At 47.1% G+C, this 21,690-nt stretch overlaps 1 pseudogene; it reads right to left on the bottom strand.

Moving 5' to 3' along the window:
• Window positions 1-1,811: 1,811 nt before the first annotated feature.
• LOC103628040 (probable E3 ubiquitin-protein ligase BAH1-like 1) overlaps window positions 1,812-21,690 on the bottom strand; it is an 85,920-nt pseudogene continuing 66,041 nt past the window's right edge.

Here is a 21,690-nt window from a genome sequence, read left to right as displayed (position 1 = left end):
CAGGACCCCCACGTGTACGTATTGGACCCCTGGAATGGGATCCGAACCCCCCCGTATGGGGTCCGGGCCGCCCACAGCAGGGTCCCAAGGTCCTAGGACAGAACACGCCCGGTCCTTTATTAGGGCCCAGGTGGGGGTCCGGTGCCGACACGTGTCCGGACCTATCCGCATACACTCCTGCTCCTTGCTCAGGCGGAGACCCGACGCTGCCACATGGCATACTGCGCGCGGCATAAGCCAACGGGCGGAACCTGACATAACGACTCTGGGCTATGCGCGCCTTCGCATTCATTACGGATAAGGCGTGTGCATGTCCATTCCACTGACAGGCGGCATGCCTAGCCCACGATACGTGGGCCGCGCAATTACTCGCACGTTACTATATTAAGGGCAATCACTCACCATTACTCGTGCGGGTTACTGCCTACCAATGCTGCATGGACTGCAGCCATCATGGACTGCATTTGTTATTCCCATAATGTATTTCTTCCATTATGCTTCTGGGCCCACATGTCGGGGCTCAACATCCTTGTATGTGCCTCCCTTAAACTATAAAAGGGAGGGCACACAACGTTACAAAGGACAGACTCAATCACACTCTCAATACTACTTACACACACTGGAGGTAGGGTATTACGTTCCGGCGGCCTGAACCACTATAATCCCTTGTGTCCTCTTGTGTTCATCCACCATCTACCAGACATGCAAAACGCTTAGGCCCCCTCCTCATCTTAGGATTAGGGCGGGTGCGTTTCGCCACCCAGCCGGTGGATTTTTCCCCACCGACATTTGGCGCGTCAGGTAGGGAAAAAAAATCCACCTCCAGTTGGGTGTGCCAGTCGCTGAGGCGCTGGTGCTCAGCCTCAAGCGCCTCCCACTCCCATAAGATTGCTGCCCCAGTGTTGCTAAGGATCTAGTGGGCGTGGGACAGCATACAGGGGAGGGGGACTGGCGCAGCTTCTTGCTCGGCACCAGACCGGAGCCATCGCCCGAACACCACCTCCATCTCCTCTGGAGCAGGCAGAGGGTTGGAGCTGGACGCGCCTCCTGCGTCGCCGCCAGCGTCCGGAGGGGGCGCGGACCCCCCCAACTAGGGCCTCCAATGCCGCTGTGACGCCGCCCGTCGCTGGCGCCGCTGCCGCCGGACCCCCGGCTGGGGCATGGGAAGCTGCTGGCGTTGTCTTGGCAGCAGCTGAGGGCGGATCACTGTCACCACTCCCAGCAGATGCCTGCTGCTGAGAGCCAGACTTGTCGGTGGGCCTGGAAACCGACGGAGGAGGTGTGACCTTTGGAGCAGAGGGGGAAGAAGCCCTGAAAAGCAGACGATGGGTTAAGACTTGTCGGCATGATGATTAAGCTCAAAGAAAAAGGGGCTACACTTACTTGGGGACCTGGACCTTCCAGTGACCCTGGAAGTGAGATCGCCGCTCTTGCTGCTGCTGCTACTGTTGCTGTTGCTTCTGCTGGTGCCCCTGGGGGAGATCACCCCCAGATGGTGGTGGTGGCGGCGGGACCGATGGTGGTGGTGGCAGCGTGACCGGAGGACTGACGCGCCTCTGCGCGTCGTGGGCCTGGGAGCTCGCCTCCTCGACCCCGCCTGCGGTCCTCTAGCGCTTCTGGGGAGGCTCCGAAATGAGCGACCTGTCAGCGCGACGCAGCCGGCGTCGCCTCTCCTCTGACCCACCAGCGCCACCTGGGGTGGAGGCGCTGCTTGCAGCCCCTTTACCCTTGTCCAAGGGGCTGGGGGCCACGGCGGGGGCGCTGGGAGCCGCACCGGTGGGTTGGGGACCTCCAGCCGGTGTATCTGAGATCTATATCCTGCGGTGGGGGTCTCGACCACCGGTCTGGCGAACCGCCACGCCGCTCTCGCCGAGGGTTGGCAACTTGGCCAAGATCGCCGTCCTCGGCCCTGGGTCGTCGCAGAGCGCAGGGATGTTCTGGGGGAGGATCAGGGACTCAGGGACAAAAGTTTCCCCAGTGATCCCTCCCACTAGGACTGCCATCTCGTCCCAGGACAGGTCGGTGCTCGGCCCATGCTGGATCCGGCCAGTGAACCAGCAGCACTGGCGCAGTCTCCTCTGTAGCGACGCAATCCGGCGCTTCAGGAGGTCGCTGACCACGTGCATCGACGTCAGGCTGCCCGTGGCCAAGCCCTTGATCCTGTCCAATACGGACAAGAACTCTGGTGCCAAGGACGGCTTGGTCCTCCATAGCTTGCGATCGAGCGCCGTCCCATCGCTCGGCAGGACGAGGCAGTCGTTGGCCTCGGCGCTGGCAATCACCCAGTCGTTGCGCCAGTTTTCCCACCTCGCGCCACGAGGGTGGGGATGTAGACGACGGCTGGATCCGGCCTCGTCTAGAAGTAGTAGGCACCAATGTGGCCCCTAGTCTTCCCGGACTTGACCAGCACAAAGAAGTGGCGGAAGAGAGAAGTGTAGGGAGCCACACCTACGAACATCTCGCAGAGGTGGACGAAGATGGCCGCCTGGAGGACGGAGTGGGGCGTGAGGTGCTGAAGATGAAGCCCGAACTCCTCCAACAGCAGCAAGAAGAAGGGCAAGATCGGCAGCGCCAACCCGTAGGAGATGTAGGAGGTGAACAACACGAACTCCCCGGTGGCGAGATCGCCGAGGGGGGCAGCGCCGACGCGGATTCTTCCGGCGAGCCCTAGCACGCTCCACCCGAGCAGGCCACGCACCAGGTTAAGTGCCTCCTCAGACTGAAAGTGGTCAGGGTGACCAAGCGAAGCCATGGCGTGTGTGGCGGCACGAGCGGAGAGCAGAGGAGCATGAAGGCAAAGGGGCGCAAGAAATTGGGAGAGAATCGGAAAGGGTACCTGCTGCACGCGGGGTGAATGCTTTTTCAAGGAAACCAGAGTCCTTGTTAGGGAAACCCTTCCGCGCGCCCCTCAATCGCCGCAGGAAATCTCGCCCGACGGGCACCAAGGACCAAGACAACCCAGTCTATGACATGGGGGCCCGAGTCCACAAGTCATACAGTTTGTGTGCCGGACTTCGGGTGCGGAAAGAGCGAACCGCCGCACGCGCCTGTAGTGCGCCTCCTTAGGGCCGCTGCAGAAGACGAACCCAGTCTATGACACGGGGGCCCGGGTCCACAAGTCATATGGTTTGTGTGCCGGACTTCAGGTGCGGAAAGAGCGAACCGTCGCGCGCGCCTCCTTGGGACCGCTGCAGAAGACAGAAGGTAATATTTTAAAACCAATGTAGCAGCAACGAGGCAGCCCACACGTGGCCCGACAAAACCACCAGGCGTGGGGGCCGTGGGTCAGTCAGCCGTGGGTACATATATGGCAGTTGGCGTGACCGAAGGTGGATTGACGGTGGGTGCGTCAGCATACGCGCTGAAACAGCGCGCCAATCATCAATCAGGCCATGTTGAGACAAAGTACAAGCTTTGGACCCACTTGTAGGCTCGCATCCTCCCCTAAGGTGGGCCTGGGGGCCACTGTTGGTACCCTGAAACTAGGGTACCTCTTACTACTGTATGAAGACGCAGTACCAACGCGGCTATCTTTATTCGCATAGTAAAAGAGCTGTATGTGGGACTAGGCCATGACTCGCCCAGCCTCGGGCGACTACTCTGGGCCAGCAACAACACCTGACCCCACCACATGGGCAGGTCTGGGACCGCCACGTGTCCAGAGAAAGTGATATACTCCAAGGTATCAACAGTCAGTCCGGACCCCCATGGGAGAGTGCCGGACCCCTGCCGGACCCCTAGATATACAGTACGGACCTCCAAGTTTTGTCCAGGACCCCCACGTGTACGGACCGGACCCATGGAATGGGATCCGGACCCCCCCCCCCCGTATGGGGTCCGGGCCGCCCATAGTAGGGTCCCAAGGTTCCAGGACAGAACACACCCGGTCCTTAATCAGGGCCCAGGTGGGGGTCCGGTGCCGACACGTGTCCGAACCTATCCGCATACACTCCTGCTCCTTGCTCAGGCTGAGACCCGACGCTTCCACGTGGCATACTGCGTGCAGCATAAGCCAACGAGCGGAACCTGACATAACGACTCTGGGCTACGCGCGCCTTCGCATTTATTATGGATAAGGCGTGTGCCTGTCCATTCCATTGACAGGCGGCATGCCCAGTCTATGATACGTGGGCCGCGCAATTACTCGCACGTTACTATGTTGAGGGCAATCACTCACCATTACTCGTGCGGGTTACTGCCTATCAATGCTGCATGGACTGCAGCCATCATGACTTCCGCTAATTACTCATGCGTTACCCTATCAGCATTAGTTATTCCCATAATGTATTTCTTCCATTATGCTCCTGGACCCACATGTCGAGGCTCAGCATCCTTGTCTGTGCCTCCCTTAAACTATAAAAGGGAGGGCACACAGCATTACAAAGGACAGACTCAATCACACTCTCAATACTACTTACACACAGTGGAGGTAGCGTATTACGCTCCAGCGTCCTGAACCACTATAATCCCTCGTGTCCTCTTGTGTTCATCCACCATCTACCAGACAGGCAGAACGCTTAGGCCCTCTCCTCATCCTAGGATTAGGGAGGGTACGTTCCGCCACCCGGCCGGTGGATTTTTCCCCACCGACAGTTGTTTTTGTGGTTGAGGGCTATAAATACCCCCAACCACCTCTACTCCAACCATCCAAGCATTCATCACTCTCCATTCAATACAAGAGCAAAGTGCATCACTCCAAGACACAAATCAAAGCCACCGATCCGATCAAAGTCCCTAATTCAATTCAAGTGTTTTAGGACTTGAGAGAGGATCTCTTGTGTTTCTTGTTGCTCTTGTTTGCTTGGCTTGGCTTTCTTTTCTTTCTCACCTCTTACTCTCAAGCTTTGTAAGCGAGGCAAGAGACACCAATTGTGTGGTGGTCTTTGCGGGGTCTAAGTGACTCGTGAGATTAAGGAAGAAGCCTCACTCGATCTAAGTGACCGTTTGAGAGAGGGAAAGGGTTGAAAGAGACCCGGTCTTTGTGACCACCTCAACGGGGACTAGGTTCTTTGGAACCGAACCTCGGTAAAACAAATCACCGTGTCATCCACTTTATTTTCTTGGTTGATTTGTTTTCCCCTCTCTCCCGGACTTGGATTTTATTCAATGCTAACCCCGGCTTGTAGTGTGCTTAAAGTTGTAAATTTTAGTTTCCACCTATCTACCCCCCTCTAGGCTACTTTCAATTGGTATCAGAGCCCAGTACTTCATTAAGAGTCTAACCACTCAAAGTGATGTCGGGAGGATCCGCCAAGAGGGAGATGGAAACGGCCACAAGCCATGGGAGGGCTCCATCAAGGGATTCCGGCGCCTAAGGAAGGGAGGTGTCACCACCCCGCATCAAGTCGCATCAGAGTGGTGACAAGAAGAAGATGAAGAAAGTGGTCTACTACGAGACCGATTATTCGTTGCCATCCACCTCCGGCTCCGACGCCGCGTCCGTCACTTCTAAGCGCCACAAGAAGTTTAGTAAGATCCCCCTACGCTATCCCCGCATTTCTAAACGCGCTCCTTTACTATCTGTCCCATTAGGCAAACCACCAGTTTTTATGGTGAGGACTATTGTATGTGGAGTGATAAAATGAGGCATCACCTAACCTCACTTCGCGCAAGTATATGGGATATTGTTGAGTTTGGATCGCAGGTACCGTCCGTGGGGGATAAAGGCTACGACTCAGACGAGGTCGCCCAAATCCGACACTTCAACTCCCAAGTCACTACTATACTCCTCGCCTCTCTATGTCGAGAGGAGTATAATAAGTACAAGGGTTGAAGAGCGCCAAGGAGATTTGATACGTGCTCAAGACCGCGCACGAGGGAGATGAGGTGACCAAGATCACCAAGCGGGAGACAATCGAGGAGGAGCTCGGTCATTTCGTCCTCAACCAAGGAGAGGAGCCACAAGCTATGTATAACCGGCTCAAGACCTTGGTGAATCAAGTGCGCAACCTCGGGAGCACCAAATGGGATGACCATGGAATGGTCAATGTTATTCTAAGATCACTCATTTTTCACAATCCTACGCAACTTCAATTAATATGTCGCGATCCTAGATATAAGCTAATGTCTCCCGAGGAGGTTATAGGGAAGTTTGTGAGCTTTGAATTGATGATCAAAGGCTCCAAACAAATCGTCAACTTGGAGCAAGGCGACACCTCCACACCCGAGGTGCAACCTGTCGCATTCAAAGCGACGGAAGAAAAGAAAGAAGAATCTACATCAAGTAGGCTCCCCATCGATGCCTCCAAGCTCGACAATGAGGAGATGACGCTCATCATCAAGAGCTTCCGTCAAATCCTCAAGCAAAGGAGGGGGAAGGACTACAAACCCTGCTCCAAGAGGGTGTGCTACAAATGTGGTAAGCTCGATCATTTTATGGCTAAATGCTCTATGTCTAGTGATAGTGACAGGGACAACGACAAGAAGGGGAGGAAGAAGGAAAAGAATAGGTACTACACGAAGAAGGGCGGCGATGCCCACGTGTGTCGGGAATGGGACTCCGATGAGAGCTCCACCGACTCCTCCGACGATGATGCCGCCAACATCACCGTCAACAAGGGTCTCCTCTTCCCCAACGTCGGCCACAAGTGCCTCATGGCAAATGACGGCAAAAAGAAGAAGGTAAAATCTAGAGCCTCTACCAAATATACAACATCTAGTGATGAGGGTAGCTCTAGTGAAGATGAGGATAATTTGCTTACCCTTTTTGCCAACCTTAACATGCAACAAAAAGAAAAATTGAATGAATTGATAGGTGCTATTCATGAGAAGGATGAACTCTTGGATAGCCAAGAGGAATTCCTTATTAAGGAAAACAAAAAGCATGTTAAAGTTAAAAATGCTTATGCTCAGGATATAGAAAAATGTGAAAACCTAACTAAAGAGCTTAGCATTTGCCATGACACTATTTCCAACCTTAAAACTGAGAACGCTAGTTTAATTGCTAAGGTTGAAATATCAAATGTTTGCCATGATTCAATTGCCAATCTTAGAAATGAAAATGCTAGTCTAATTGCTAAGATTGATAAGTTGATTCAATCAATTTCTAGCCTTAAAACTGAGAATGCTAGTTTAATTTCCAAGGCTAGAGACTTAAATGTTTGCAATGAATCTATTTCCTATCTTAGAGATGAAAATGCCATACTGAAATCTAATATAGATGAATTAAATGTTTGCAAACCGTCTATATCTACTGTTGATCATGTCACTATTTGTACTAGATGTAGAGATGTTAATATTGATGCTATTCATGATCACCTTGCTTTAATTAAACAACAAAATGATCATATAGCTCAATTAACTAGTAAAATCAATGAGCATGAGATAGAAAATGAAATATTTAAATTTGCTAGAACCATGCTCCATAATGGGAGACGCCCTAGCATCAAGGATGGCATTAGTTTCCAACAGGGGAGCAATGTCAAACTTAATGCCCCCAAAAGATTGTCTAATTTTGTTGAGGGCAAGGCTCCCATGGTTCAGGATAATGAGGGCTATATTTTATATCCTGCTGGTTATCCCGAACACAAAATTAGGATAGTTCATGCTAAGAAGTCTCATTCTGTTTCTCACCATGCTTATATATATAAGAATGAGGCATTTAGCTCTAGGCATTCTACACATGTTAAAATGCCTAAAAAGAAAACTCCTACTGCATCAAATGAGCCTAATGTTTCATTTAAGACTTTTGATGCTTCTTATGTTTTAACTAATAAATCTAGCAAAGTAGTTGCCAAATATGTTGGGGGCAAACACAAGGGCTCCAAGACTTGTATTTGGGTAACCAAGGTGCTTGTTTCTAATGTGAAAGGACCCAAGACCGTTTGGGTACCTAAGAACAAGGACTAAAACTATTTTGCAGGTTTATGCATCCGGGGGCTCAAGTTGGATTATTGATAGCGGATGCACAAACCACATGACAGGGGAGAAAAGGATGTTTTCCTCCTATGAGAAAAACGAAGATCCCCAACGAGCTATCACATTCGGGGATGGAAATCAAGGTTTGGTCAAAGGACTTGGTAAAATTGCTATATCACCTGGCCATTCTATTTCCAATGTTTTTCTTGTAGATTCTTTAGATTATAACCTGCTTTCAGTTTCTCAATTATGCAAAATGGGTTACAACTGTATTTTTACGGATTTAGGTGTTACTATCTTTAGAAGAAGTGATGATTCAGTAGCATTTAAGGGAGTATTACAGGGTCAGCTATACTTAGTTGATTTTAATAGAGCTGAACTCGATACTTGCTTAATTGCTAAGACTAATATGGGTTGGCTCTGGCATCGCCGACTAGCCCATGTTGGGATGAAGAATCTTCACAAGCTTCTAAAGGGAGAACATATTTTGGGACTAACCAATGTTCATTTTGAGAAAGACAGGGTTTGTAGCGCATGTCAAGCAGGAAAGCAAGTTGGTACCCACCATCCACACAAGAACATCATGACAACGGATAGGCCACTAGAACTACTCCACATGAATCTATTCGGCCCGATAGCTTACATAAGCATCGGCGGGAGTAAGTACTGTCTAGTAATTGTGGATGATTATTTTCGCTTCACTTGGGTATTCTTTTTGCAAGAAAAATCACAGACCCAAGAGACCTTAAAGGGATTCTTGCGACGAGCTCAAAATGAGTTCGAATTAAGGATCAAGAAAATAAGAAGCGATAATGGGACGGAGTTCAAGAACTCACAAATCGAAGGCTTTCTTGAGGATGAGGGCATCAAGCATGAGTTCTCTTCTCCCTACACGCCTCAACAAAATGGTGTAGTGGAGAGGAAGAATAGAACTCTACTGGACATGGCGAGGACCATGCTTGATGAGTACAAGACTTCGGACCGGTTTTGGGCTGAGGCGATTAACACCGCCTGCTACTCCATCAACTGGCTCTACCTCCACTGAGTCCTCAAGAAGACATCATACGAACTCCTTACCGGTAAAAGGCCCAATGTTTCATATTTTAGAGTCTTTGGTAGCAAATATTTTATTCTTGTTAAAAGAGGTAGAAAATCTAAATTTGCTCCTAAGGCTGTATAAGGCTTTTTACTTGGTTATGACTCAAACACAAGGGCATATAGAGTCTTCAACAAATCCACTGGATTAGTTGAGGTTTCTTGTGACATTGTGTTTGATGAGACTAATGGCTCCCAAGTGGAGCAAGTTGATCTTGATGAGCTAAATGATGAAGATGCTACGTGCGTCGCGCTAAGGAACATGTCCATTGGGGACATGTGTCCTAAGGAATCCGAAGAGCCTACACAAGCACAAGATCAATCATCATCTTCCATGCAAGCATCTCCACCAACTCAAGATGAGGATCAGGCTCAAGATGATATTAATGAAGATCAAGAGGATGAGCCACCTCAAGAGGAGGACAATGGTCAAGGGGGAGATGAAGACAAGGAAGATTAGCAAGAAGTACAGGGTCCAAGACCGCCACACCCAAGACTCCACCAAGAGATTCAAAGAGATCACCCTGTGAACTCAATTCTCGGTGACATTCATAAGGGGGTAACCACTCGATCTTGAGTTGCTCATTTTTGTGAACATTACTCTTTCGTGTCCTCTATTGAGCCATACAGGGTGGAGGATGCACTAAGAGATTCGGATTGGGTGCTGGCAATAGAAGAGGAGCTCAACAACTTCACAAAGAATGAGGTATGGCATTTAGTTCCACGTCCTAACCAAAATGTTGTAGGAACCAAGTGGGTATTCTGCAACAAGCAAGATGAGCATGGTGTGGTGACAAGGAACAAAGCCTGATTTGTGGCCAAGGGATATTCACAAGTCGAAGGTTTGGATTTCGGTGAAACCTATGCACCCGTAGCTAGGCTTGAGTCAATTTGTATATTACTTGCCTATGCTACTTACCATGGCTTTAAGCTTTATCAAATGGACGTGAAAAATGCCTTCCTCAATGGACCAATCAAGGAAGAGGTCTATGTTGTGCAACCTCCCAGCTTTGAAGATAGTGAGTACCCTTACCATGTTTATAAACTCTCAAAGGCACTTTATGGGCTCAAGCAAGCCCCAAGAGCATGGTATGAATGCCTGCAAGATTTCCTTATCACTAATGGCTTCAAAGTCGGTAAAGCCGATCCTACTCTCTTTTCTAAAACCATTGCAAAAGATTTGTTTGTATGCCAAATTTATGTTGATGATATCATATTTGGGTCTACTAACAAATCAACTTGTGAAGAGTTTAGTATGATCATGATTCAAAAATTCGAGATGTCTATGATGGGGAGTTGAAGTATTTTCTAGGATTTCAAGTCAAGCAACTCGAAGAGGGCACCTTCATCAGCCAAACAAAGTACATTCAAGACATGCTTACCAAGTTTGGAATGAAGGATGCCAATCCCATCAAGACACCCATTGGAATAAATGGGCATCTCGACCTCGACACGGGAGGTAAGTCCATAGATCAAAAGGTATACTGGTCGATGATAGGAACTTTACTCTATTTATGTGTATCTCGACCGGATATTATGCTTTCCGTATGCATGTGTGCAAGGTTCTAAGCCGATACTAAGGAAGTTCATCTTAGGGCTGTGAAAAGAATCATGAGATATTTAGTTTACACTCCTAAGTTTGTACTTTGGTACCCCAAGGGATCCACCTTTGATTTAATAGGATATTCAGATGCCGATTGGGCAGGGTGTAAAATTGATAGAAAGAACACATCAGGGACTTGTCAGTTTCTGGGAAGATCCCTGGTGTCTTGGGCTTCAAAGAAACAAAACTCAGTAGCTCTTTCTACCGCCGAAGTCGAGTACATTGCCGCAGGCCATTGCTGTGCACAATTACTTTGGATGAGGCAAACCCTCAGGGACTATGGCTACAAATTGAGCAAAGTCCCTGTCCTATGTGATAATGAGAGTGCAATCCGCATGGCGGATAATCACATTGAACACAGCCGCACTAAGCACATAGACATTCAGTATCACTTTTGGCGGATAATGAGAGTACAAATCGAGATAGCTTATGTTAGCACCAAAGAACAATTAACCGATATCTTTACCAAACCATTAGATGATAAAACTTTTACCAAACTTAGGTATGAGCTAAACATTCTTGATTCTCAGAATTTTGATTGAAACATTGCACACATAGCTCATTTATATACCTTTGATCATATCTCTTTCATGACTACGACTAATGTGTTTTTCAACTGTATTTTTATAATAAGTCGTAGATTGAAAGGGAAATAGAGTCTTCAGCGAAGACAAGGCTTCCACTCCACTCTATCGGTATTATCTACCCCTCGCCGCCACTCCACATTACTCTCAAATTGGTATAATCTTCCACTCATATTTACTTGTACCAATGGGAGAGAAAGTAAAAAGGGCTCACAAAGTCTCTGTTTTTGGCGATTCATGCCAAAGGGGGAGAGAGTATTAGCCCAAAGCAAAAGGACCGCACCACCACCTTTCGAAAATTTTTAGTTGATATATTTCAAATTGGTATGATGATTTTCAATTGGTATATTTTCAAAATTAGCATCTCAATATATTTCCAATTGATGTCTATTAAAACCCTCTTGAAAACTAAGAGGAGAATTTCATTCAGGGGGAGTTTTGTTTAAGTCAAAGGAAAGGCATTTGAAACAGGGGGAGAAAATTTCAAATCTTGAAAATGCTTCTTGAAATCTTATTCATATACCTTTGACTATTTGCAAAAAGACTTTGAAAAGATTTTCCAAAAGAATTTGCAAAAACAAAACAAGTGGTGCAAGCGTGGTCCAAAATGTTAAATAAAAGAAAGCAACTTATGCACTTACCTTATGCAAACTAGTTCAAGTCTGCACTTATATATTTTCTTTGGTTTGTGTTGGCATCAATCACCAAAAAGGGGGAGATTGAAAGGAAAATAGGGTTTAACCTTTTCCTATAAATAATTTTGGTGGTTGAATGCTCAACACAAATAATTGGACTAACTAGTTTGCTCTAGATTATATTCCACAGGTGCATAAAGGTTCAACACAAACCAATAAAAAGATCAAGATAGGGTTCAAAAAGAAAGGAGCAAAGAAACCCAAGTGTGCCCTGGTCTGGCGCACCGGACTGTCCGGTGTGCCACCGGACAGTGTCCGGTGCACTAGGACCGTAAAGGTGCGAACTCGCCACCTTCGGGTTTCTGTGGTCGCGCTCCGGTATAATTCATTGGACTGTCCGGTGCACCAAGCGGAGCAACGACTCTCCAGCGCAACGGTCGACTGCACAGTGCCCTGACAGCGCTACAATACGCGACAGAAGTCAGAGGCGCACCGGATAGTGAACAGTACCTGTCCGGTGCCACAAGAAGACAAAGCTCCAACAGTCATCTGCGTCCGAACCCTAATGGTTGGGTGACGTGGCTGGCACACTGGACAGTGTCCGGTGCGCCCATCGACAGTAGCCACCCCAACGGTTGTTTTGGTGGTTGAGGGCTATAAATACCCCCAAACCACCTCCACTCAAACCATCCAAGCATTCATCACTCTCCATTCAATATAAGAGCAAAGTGCAACACTCCAAGACACAAATCAAAGCCACCGATCCGATCAAAGTCCCCAATTCAATTCCAGTGTTTTAGGACTTGAGAGAGGATCTCTTGTGTTTCTTGTTGCTCTTGTTTGCTTGGCTTGGCTTTCTTTTCTTTCTCACCTCTTACTCTCAAGCTTTGTAAGCGAGGCAAGGGACACCAATTGTGTGGTGGTCCTTGCGGGGTCTAAGTGACCCGTGAGATTAAGGAAGAAGCCTCACTCGGTCTAAATGACCGTTTGAGAGAGGGAAAGGGTTGAAAGAGACCAGGTCTCTGTGACCACCTCAACGGGGACTAGGTTCTTTGGAACCAAACCTCGGTAAAACAAATCACCGTGTCATCCACTTTATTTTCTTGGTTGATTTGTTTTCCCCTCTCTCTCGGACTTGGATTTTATTCTAACGCTAACCCCGGCTTGTAGTGTGTTTAAAGTTGTAAATTTCAGTTTCCGCCTATCCACCCCCCTCTAGGCGACTTTCACTCCACATCACCAAGGCTGAGCTCGTTGGCCATGGCACAAGCCCATGGTGCTTGGGGTAGCCTCAAGTTCATGGCGTTCGGTGCAGTAGCCGACCACCTCCTGCAAGTTCTGCCTTTGATATTGCCAAGGTAGAGCGAGCTGCTGCTTACCCTTTGAACCTGAAGGACGACAACATGGCTACACCAACCTCGCCATGGCAAGGCAGTCTACCGACCGTGGGAAACCCTCATGAAGGATGACCACGCGTTCCAGTAGGAGTCAAGGTGGGCACAGAAACCTAACCCATCGCCCTCAAGCCTATGGCGCTTGGGATAGTCCGAGTCAGGCTAGAAGGCTTAGGCGCATGACATTCAGAGTAGCTGTCGGACCTCTCCCCTCAGCACTGCCTTCGGGCATCGCCAAGGAGCAAAAGGATGTTGCTTACCCTTCGACTCCGGAGGGAGGCCGCACCCCCAACGGGGGTAGAAGAGAACATCAACCACCTCTCCGCCCTCGGCAGCCAAGTGACCGTCGCCTAACCTCGCCCTCGAGCATCACCGAGGCATGACTTATCAGCAGCGACACTAACTCATGGCGTTCGGGGAATGCTGTGCAGATCAGTAGCTCAGGACCCATGGAACTGGGTTTGCCATTGTTGACACTCGTCACCGACCCAATGTAGGCTGATGCTTACCCTTCCAGTCTGAAGGTTAGCAATAACCCGACAAGGCAAAAAGGGTGTCAGGCCAACGACGACTACATCGACATCAACCTTGCCGCGACAAAGACATCTCATCGGTCATGGGAGACCCTTATAGGGGCATTCCTTGTGCTTCGAAGGGATTTTACATCGGCATAGAGACCCAACTCGCCTACCACAAGCTCCATGGTGTTCAAGGTAACAGAAGGGACGATGCCCACCCTTAGAGTTAGATGCACAATGGAGCTCAAGCGGTCTAGGTCAGCCTCACATCTTCCATTTGTAAGGTAGCGTGAGAACAAACTCTTCCTTTGTAATATGATAGCATTTATCTGTGTTCTAGTCTGGTAAAATTCGCTCACGTAAACTCAGTCTCTGGCACCATCTGTGGTCCGGACCGGTAGGAGCCACCCTTGTAAACCCGACCTCTAATACACAGGTCTCTGGTGCCCAGTTATGATGGAAGAATACGTTCTCATTCATCGATTTCTTCTCCTTTTACAAGCTTTGTACCACTAAGGATCCATGCGTTTGATGTAAGTCATGAGAACTGAATTATGTAATTTGCTTTGCACTTAGTTTGGATTCCCGCTTGATGATGAATGTGGAATGGATTGTTAAGGGCTTGGTCTAAGGGAAAGGTGCACATTCTCCTGGGTGGTCCAGAGCTAGGTAGTCGCTTAGCTAGGTCCCATATCGTAAGCTCACACCTTCCATCACCTAAGAATAGCTGAATTAGTATCTTCTGGATCAAGTACTTGGGTGTTCGGACTACATTCATATTCTAGGGACTGGTTTCAAACTAGGATGGAAAAAGTTAAGTTACATGGTTTAGAGGATTGAATACAATAAAAGCAAAGGCATTAAGGGAATGTCGTTGGACCCGGACCACGTCCTGGATGGCCCCTGGCCTTGTGAAGGCCTCGAACCTCCAAAGTTGCCAAAACTTTAGGAGGAAGGGAAAAGGAGAGAAAAATTGGACAACCATAGTAGGAGGTGTACACATCAGGAACAAGCTGGTTGGGACTAGCCCCGTAAATCCGGACTGATCACAAACGATTCATAGTTCAGTAAGGTCGCTTGTGTAAAACCAGTCTCTGGCGCCCTCTGTGGCCCAGCCTAGTAGGAGTTGATCTTGCAAACCCGAACCTCCTCGAGATCTCTATCCAAGGTTTCATGCATCCTAAAAAAGAGGAAAGGTTTTTCTCCCAATCCAGCTCCAAGTACACAGGATCCATTATCATATCCTCGGCCAAGGTACGTTTTTCTCTTCCTGCCCCCACTCGGGACTATAGCTTCGTTGTTATCATGAATTTTGAAATATGTAACCAACTCTACTGCTCAATTTATATTCCCACTTGATACTGAATAAGGGCACATGTTGACTAGTACCTAGTCTAAAGGAAAAGTCCACAATCTCGCGAGTGGTCTAGAGACGGGTACCACTTAGTGTGGTCCCATGCCATAAGCCTACACCTTCCACTGCCCCAGAATAGCTGACTTAGTACTTTTCGGACCAGGTACCTGAAAGGCCTACCTCTCGTTCAAAATTAAGGGTCAGATCCATTAACCGTGCCTGGAAAAATTCGGCTACATAATTTGATGGAATGAGTACAACAAAGCTAGGATCCCGAGGGTACAACTCCTAAGCACTACTCCTGAGCCATTCTTGGAATGAGATACGCTCCTAAGCACTATCCTAAGCTGAACTCAGGTGTAGCTCCCTGGACCAAAATCAATCCTCCATGATTGTAAAAAACTCCAGAGAGCCTTAGCGACTAGGGGTCGGGAAAGAAGAAATCCCTTGGCTTCCCCTAACTAGATAAAAATGAGGACATGACCACTTTCTTTGTCTTCATGTAGCAATAACAGTGTGTCTGCAAGTGAAAGGGAAATGGCCTCAACATTTCCTATAATCGATTTTGGTATTTGACGTCCATCACAAACCGTATGGACTAACTAGTTTGCCTAGTTGATATTTTTCTCAGGTGCATAAAGTTCACATACACATACAAAGAAAAAGACCTTGGGACAATTCTACAAGTTTGGAGCAAACAGACTTACTGCAGCCAATGGCACACCAGACAGTGTCCGGTGAACGGGCTGGAGCCCTCCGCGAACTGGCCGTTCTCAGGTTTTCTCAACGCCCGTCCACTAAAAATCACCGGACTATCTGGTGAGACCACGAAGCTACGGTCAACTTCGCCAATGGTCGACTGCGCAGTAGTCTAACCGTCAGAGGTCAGAAGACAGTCTGTGATGTCAAATCGCACCAGGCTATCCAGTGTGGCACCGGACTGTCCGGTGCACCAAAAGGACAGAAGTCTTCAACGGTCAATAGCTCCAAACCCCAACGGTCGCCTGACGTGGCACACACCGAACAATGAATAGTGCTGTATCTGGTGCACCACCGGACTATCCGGTGTGTCCATCGACAGAGCAGTCAGCCAACGGCTAGAATAGTGGTTGGGGATATAAATACCCCCAACCACCTCCATTCAAGTCATCCAAGCATCCCACTCTCCTCATTCAATACAAGAGCAAAGAATACACTCCAAAGACACATTCAAAGCCTCAAATCCTCTCCAAGTGCCAAAATAAAGTCAAGTGATCTAAAGTGTTTAGTGACTTGAGAGAGGGTGATTTGTGTTCCAATTGTTGCTCTTGTTTCTTGGTTGCTTTATTCTTCTCCTTCTAATCTTTCCAAGTGTTTTGTAAAGCAATCAAGAGACACCTAATTGTGTGGTGATCCTTGCGGGTTCTTAGTGTCCCGTGAGATTAAGAAGAAGCACTCGACCGATCTAAGTGGCCGATTGAGAGAGGGAAAGGGTTGAAATAGACTCGGCCTTTGTGGCCTCCTCAACAGGGAGTAGTTTCTTTAGAACCGAACCTCGGGAAACAAATCGCGGTGTCCACTTGTGTTGATCTTCACCATTCGATTTGTTTCTTCCCTCTCCTCTCTCTAAAGTTCTCTTGCTTATATTGTTTTGTGTTAGCTCCCAAAGTTATCTGCATTGATTGAACAACTCATAAGCAAGAAGAACTATCTTCCGCACTTCGAATTCATAATTATTTATTTCTAACCCTAACTCTGAAAAGTGTGTGTTCAAAGTTTATAAATTTTAGGTTTTGTCTATTCACCCACCCTCTAGCCGACTTTCAGCAAGCAACCCACTCAACGTGAAGGCTACAACATGAAGATGTTGCACAAGGCTGACATTTCTGGAACAAGGCATAGGTATGGCCCCCATCCGAGGTGGACCCGGGGGCCACTGTTGGTACCCTAAATATGGGGTACCTAATATTGCTATGTCAAGGTGAGTACTTAGGGGCCACCGTTATGGATTTCACAAACAGCAGTCCTAGCACATGGCTAAGGCCCGCCATATGGAGTCATGACCAGGCCAGTCTCGCCTCCTGGCCTCATAAAGGGAGGAATCAACAACTTCAACTATAGGTATGGGATCCTGCCATTAGGACCCACATCTCCTTGTGCCCATCGGATTCCCAGACATAGGGACTCGGAGGGAACATAAAGCCCCGGAGGAGGAGGCGCTCTCTGGTTACAGCACCAAGTATTCAGAACGACTTCGGGCATGAAAGATAATATCCAGACCTTACGCCAGGTGAGGTCGGAGTCACCACGTGTCCAGGCAAGGGCTATAGTAGCATGGATCCCCTCGGGTATGGCTTGAACCCATGGTCAGGAAAGACTTGGGAAACAATGTCACCACTTATCCCTAGGTCTGTTCCTCACCCAGGCAGGGCTCCGGCACCAACACGTGGCCAAACGACCATAGCATAAGCCACCGGACGGTGCCTAACAAAAGCCTCTGACATAGGGCCCGCTATCATTGAGTACAGATGAGACACATACTTGCCCGCGTAAGTAGCAGGTAGTGTTTCCCTGGCATTAAATGCACGCGACGCCTTAGGCCTGTAACGTGCAAATTTTATTGTTACCGCACGTTAACGAGACAAGGGCATTGACCCAATTCGCCGTTTGGGCTCCCTTAATGATGACTTCCATTGTGCCTTGTGTGTTACCGAGGTGTGAAGGGACAAATGGAGAAGACTAGACGACACTGTCCGTTGCACCCTACACACGACAACAAACCAGGCTACACCGCAACCTAAGTCAAGGCCTGTGTTTGATTAGACGGGACAAGAAGTCAAGATAAGGATGCCAAAAGATCATGCAGCGCCTAAGAAGGGATACAAGATCCATCATTATCAGCTCTATCTCGTTGTTTTCCATTCTATACTATAAATTGTTCTAGCCCCACCAATCAGGGCATGAACTCTCTTGTTACGTGCCTCCTTTAGACTATAAAAGGCAGAGCAGTTGCTCCATAGCGGAGGAGGTGAGCTTACACTTATACCTTCAACTCCCCAATACTCAAGCAATACAACACACAGTGGATGTATGTTATTATGCTTCGACGGCCTGAACCACTCTAAACCCTTGTGTTCTTGTGTTCATTTAGAAGGCCAAACAATCACCTAAGCCTACTCCTCATCCAAGGATTAGGGTGGGTGCACTCCGCCACCTAGTCGGCGGATTCTTGCCTCCGATAGATATATATGTCAGCGAACCCAAATGTATCGAAGAAATGTTGTTTTGTTGCATGATGTGTTTTGTACTTAACACACCCACAATCAGTAAATAGGAAAATACATATAAGAGTTTTATTATTTGAACCTACCAGTAGAATGGAAGGAACAAAGGAATTTGTTAAATCCGGTGGCGTCCACTAAATCCGAGGCCCTCATTTGAATACATGAATCTTAGAGGAATAGGAAAAACGGAAACGGAAAAAAATCCAGCATTATAAGGGGGTGTTTGCTTTTTAGGGACTGATTTTTAGTCCCTCCATTTTATTTTATTTGAGTCTCTAAATTACCAAATATAGAAATTAAAAAATCTATTTTAGTTTCCGTATTTAGCAATTTATAGACTAAAATATAATAAAATAGAGAGACTAAAAATTAGTCCCTAGAAATCAAACACCCCCTAAAGGGGCCTGAACTAGGTGGAACCTGCCTCTGCAATGGCTTCGACTTCTAATAGGTTAATTTTGTTATAGATCAGTAGTTAACTTCATTGGTTGACGTGTGCCAGAAATTAACAACTGTAATTTGCCAGAGAACCTTCAGCTTTGATGACTATCTTGGTGACTATTGATGGCATTAGTGTTACAATAATTGAATTGGTAAGAAGATTGTAGCATTGCCTGTGAGTCCCAATATTCATTGGACTACTTCACCATCACGCTTCGCTCTTCATGCAATCTCTACGTAAAGTAATATTTGTCCCTGATTAAACAAGATATGTAAGTTATATCTAGGGCACACAACTCTCTCACAAGACATGCAAGTTAGATTCCAATACCTTCTCTTGAGGAGCAATTCTTGTTCAGTTAGACGCACTGTATGACCAAACACACCAACCTGAAGATCGTCAAATCAAAATTGTTAATTTGGAAGATGAATATCTCTACTGCTCTATCTCCCTCCCGAGCACACACCGTCACTTTATATTGATTATATGCAATAAGGTCCCTTAAAAAGATATAAATACAACAAGACTTCCCCTCAAGATGGGAGAAAGATAGCAATCATGCCTATCTTGTTACATATTGACTCGTTTTCATTAGGGCCTAAACCTTTTGTGAGGCAATCAACTAATTGGTTACAATACTTAACGTGCTCTAACCTTAATACTCCACTATCTATCTTCACCTTGATAAAGAATTTGTTGATCTTCACATGTTTAGTACGCTCAAACTGAACTGCATTGTTTGTATTGTTTATTGCAACAATATTGTCACAATGGAGTCTCATAGTTCCATTCCTCAGAACTTTCAACTCCCCCAATAGTTGCTTGAGCCACATCATCTCACATAGGTTTAATGCCATTGCTATATATTCGGCTTCTGTGGTTGACTTAGCCACCACAAGCTGCTTCTTGCTTCTCCATGAGACAAGATTACCTCCAACAAACACACAATATCTGGATGTAGATCTTCGATCATCTCTACTACTTGCCCAATCGACATCACAATACCCTTCCAAGTCTATATGCTTGTTCTTTTTAAACCACAATCCTTTCTAGGGGTTCCCTTTAGGTATCTTAGAATGTTATAAACAACATACATATGTCCTATCCTAGTATCATCCCACCACACTCACTGCATATGATATATCAGGTCTTGTGTGGCACAAGTAGATCAATCGTCCAACCAATCTTTGATATGCCTCCCTATCAATATGATCTCCTAATTTAACATGGGTTTGATGATTTTTATCAATAGGCGAACTACATGGGCGACATCCAAGCATTCATGTTTCTGTCAATAGGTCAAGGACATACTTCCTTTGGGAAAGGACTATTCCCTTTGATGACCGAGCAATTTCGATTCCAAGGAAATATCGAAGGTATCCAAGGTCCTTTATCTCAAATGCTTTCCCTAGCTTCTCCTTCAAACACTTGATCTCTTCCCCATCATCTCCAGTGATCACAATATCATCAACATAAATAGCCAATATAGGTATAGATGAACTCTTGTGCTTGAAGAAAATTGTATGGTCAACATTACATTGAGAATACCCCATATCACACATTGCACATCTAAATCTGTCGAACCATGCACGTGGTGATTGTTTCAGGCCATATAGAGATTTTTTAGTTTGCATACCTTCCCTATACGTTGTCCTTTTACAAATCCTGGTGGAATTTCCATATATAGCTCTTCTTGTAGATCACTGTGAATAAATGCATTCCTCACATCTAGTTGGGGAGGGCCCATCCAAAGTTGACTGCACATGAGATAAAAGCTCTAACTGTAACACTCCTGGTGTTACTGTAACTAAAACTTGAGCATGACATCATAAGCATTGGCATTGCATATGTTTGACACACCTAGAGTGCATTCACTAGGTAAAAATTTCAAACAAGTTGTATTGTTTTAGTGTTTTGCAAATAGAACCCTGGATAGGGAACTTAACCCTAAATAGGGATTAAAGGGGTAAGACCTAACCCAAATTGAGAAAAACCTAAAGTCTTTTGGAGAATAGTCATAAAATGACCCCAAGAATAAACTTGAATCACCTTTATACCCCTGGGATACCAAAAACCCTAATTAGAACCCTGGAAAACCCTAAAACCAAACCCTAGGGACCTATGTGCAAAATTAGTCCACTTTTGGGCTAAAGTGCAAAAACCAGGTTAATAGGGTATCCTAAGTCATATGGTTCACAAGAAGGTGGATTTGCAATCCAAAACTTGAGATTTGGACTTAAGTGCAAAAGAGCCATACTTGACTCTTCTTGGTTAAGTCTGCATTTCAATGATATGGGCTCAACTTTGGAGCCTTGTAACTTTCAAATTATAGGGTTTTTGCCCTAGGTCACCACATCAAGATTGTAGCCCAATTATAGGAGAACAACTTTGCTTAAGAGTGTAAGCATTGTTGTTAAGAAAATATTGGAGATAAGCAGGCCTGAAGTCAAGCTGTCAGGCTGATTCAGTCTAAATTTCAGATAGACAGTGACTTGGACCCAAGTTTGAGAGCCATTTCGACTTAGATCCAGTGAGAATCTACCTAGGGTTACTATAACAAAGTTGTAGAGTTATTAAAGAGGAACAACTTTGTTGTGGGTGTTTAGGTTTGGTACCACATGGAATTGGGAGAAATTAGAGCTCCAAAGTGCTCTGTCAGCTGCTCTGAATAAGTGCTCGCCATGGTACAGTGCCTGCTGAAGATCAGACCGACAGCGCGGCTGACTTACCACCAGCGACCGATTGCCGCCGTGATTCGTGCGACAGCCGGCCCAACTTGTGCTCGGGGTAAGTGGACAACACTTGGAGATCACCGCCGTGGATAAGCTCCAGCCGTTAAAGAACTCCGGCCACCGTACTGTGTCACCGCGGTGGAAGCCGATAAGAACGCCGGTGATAGCCGTCGTCCGACCTTGCGCCGTGTGTCCCAACCTTGCCACCGCATC

This window comes from Zea mays, chromosome 5 (genome assembly GCF_902167145.1).
Source record: "Zea mays cultivar B73 chromosome 5, Zm-B73-REFERENCE-NAM-5.0, whole genome shotgun sequence".
NCBI lineage: Eukaryota > Viridiplantae > Streptophyta > Magnoliopsida > Poales > Poaceae > Zea > Zea mays.
The sequence above is the reverse complement of the archived record's forward strand: the minus strand, read 5'-3'. Positions and strand labels throughout refer to the sequence as shown.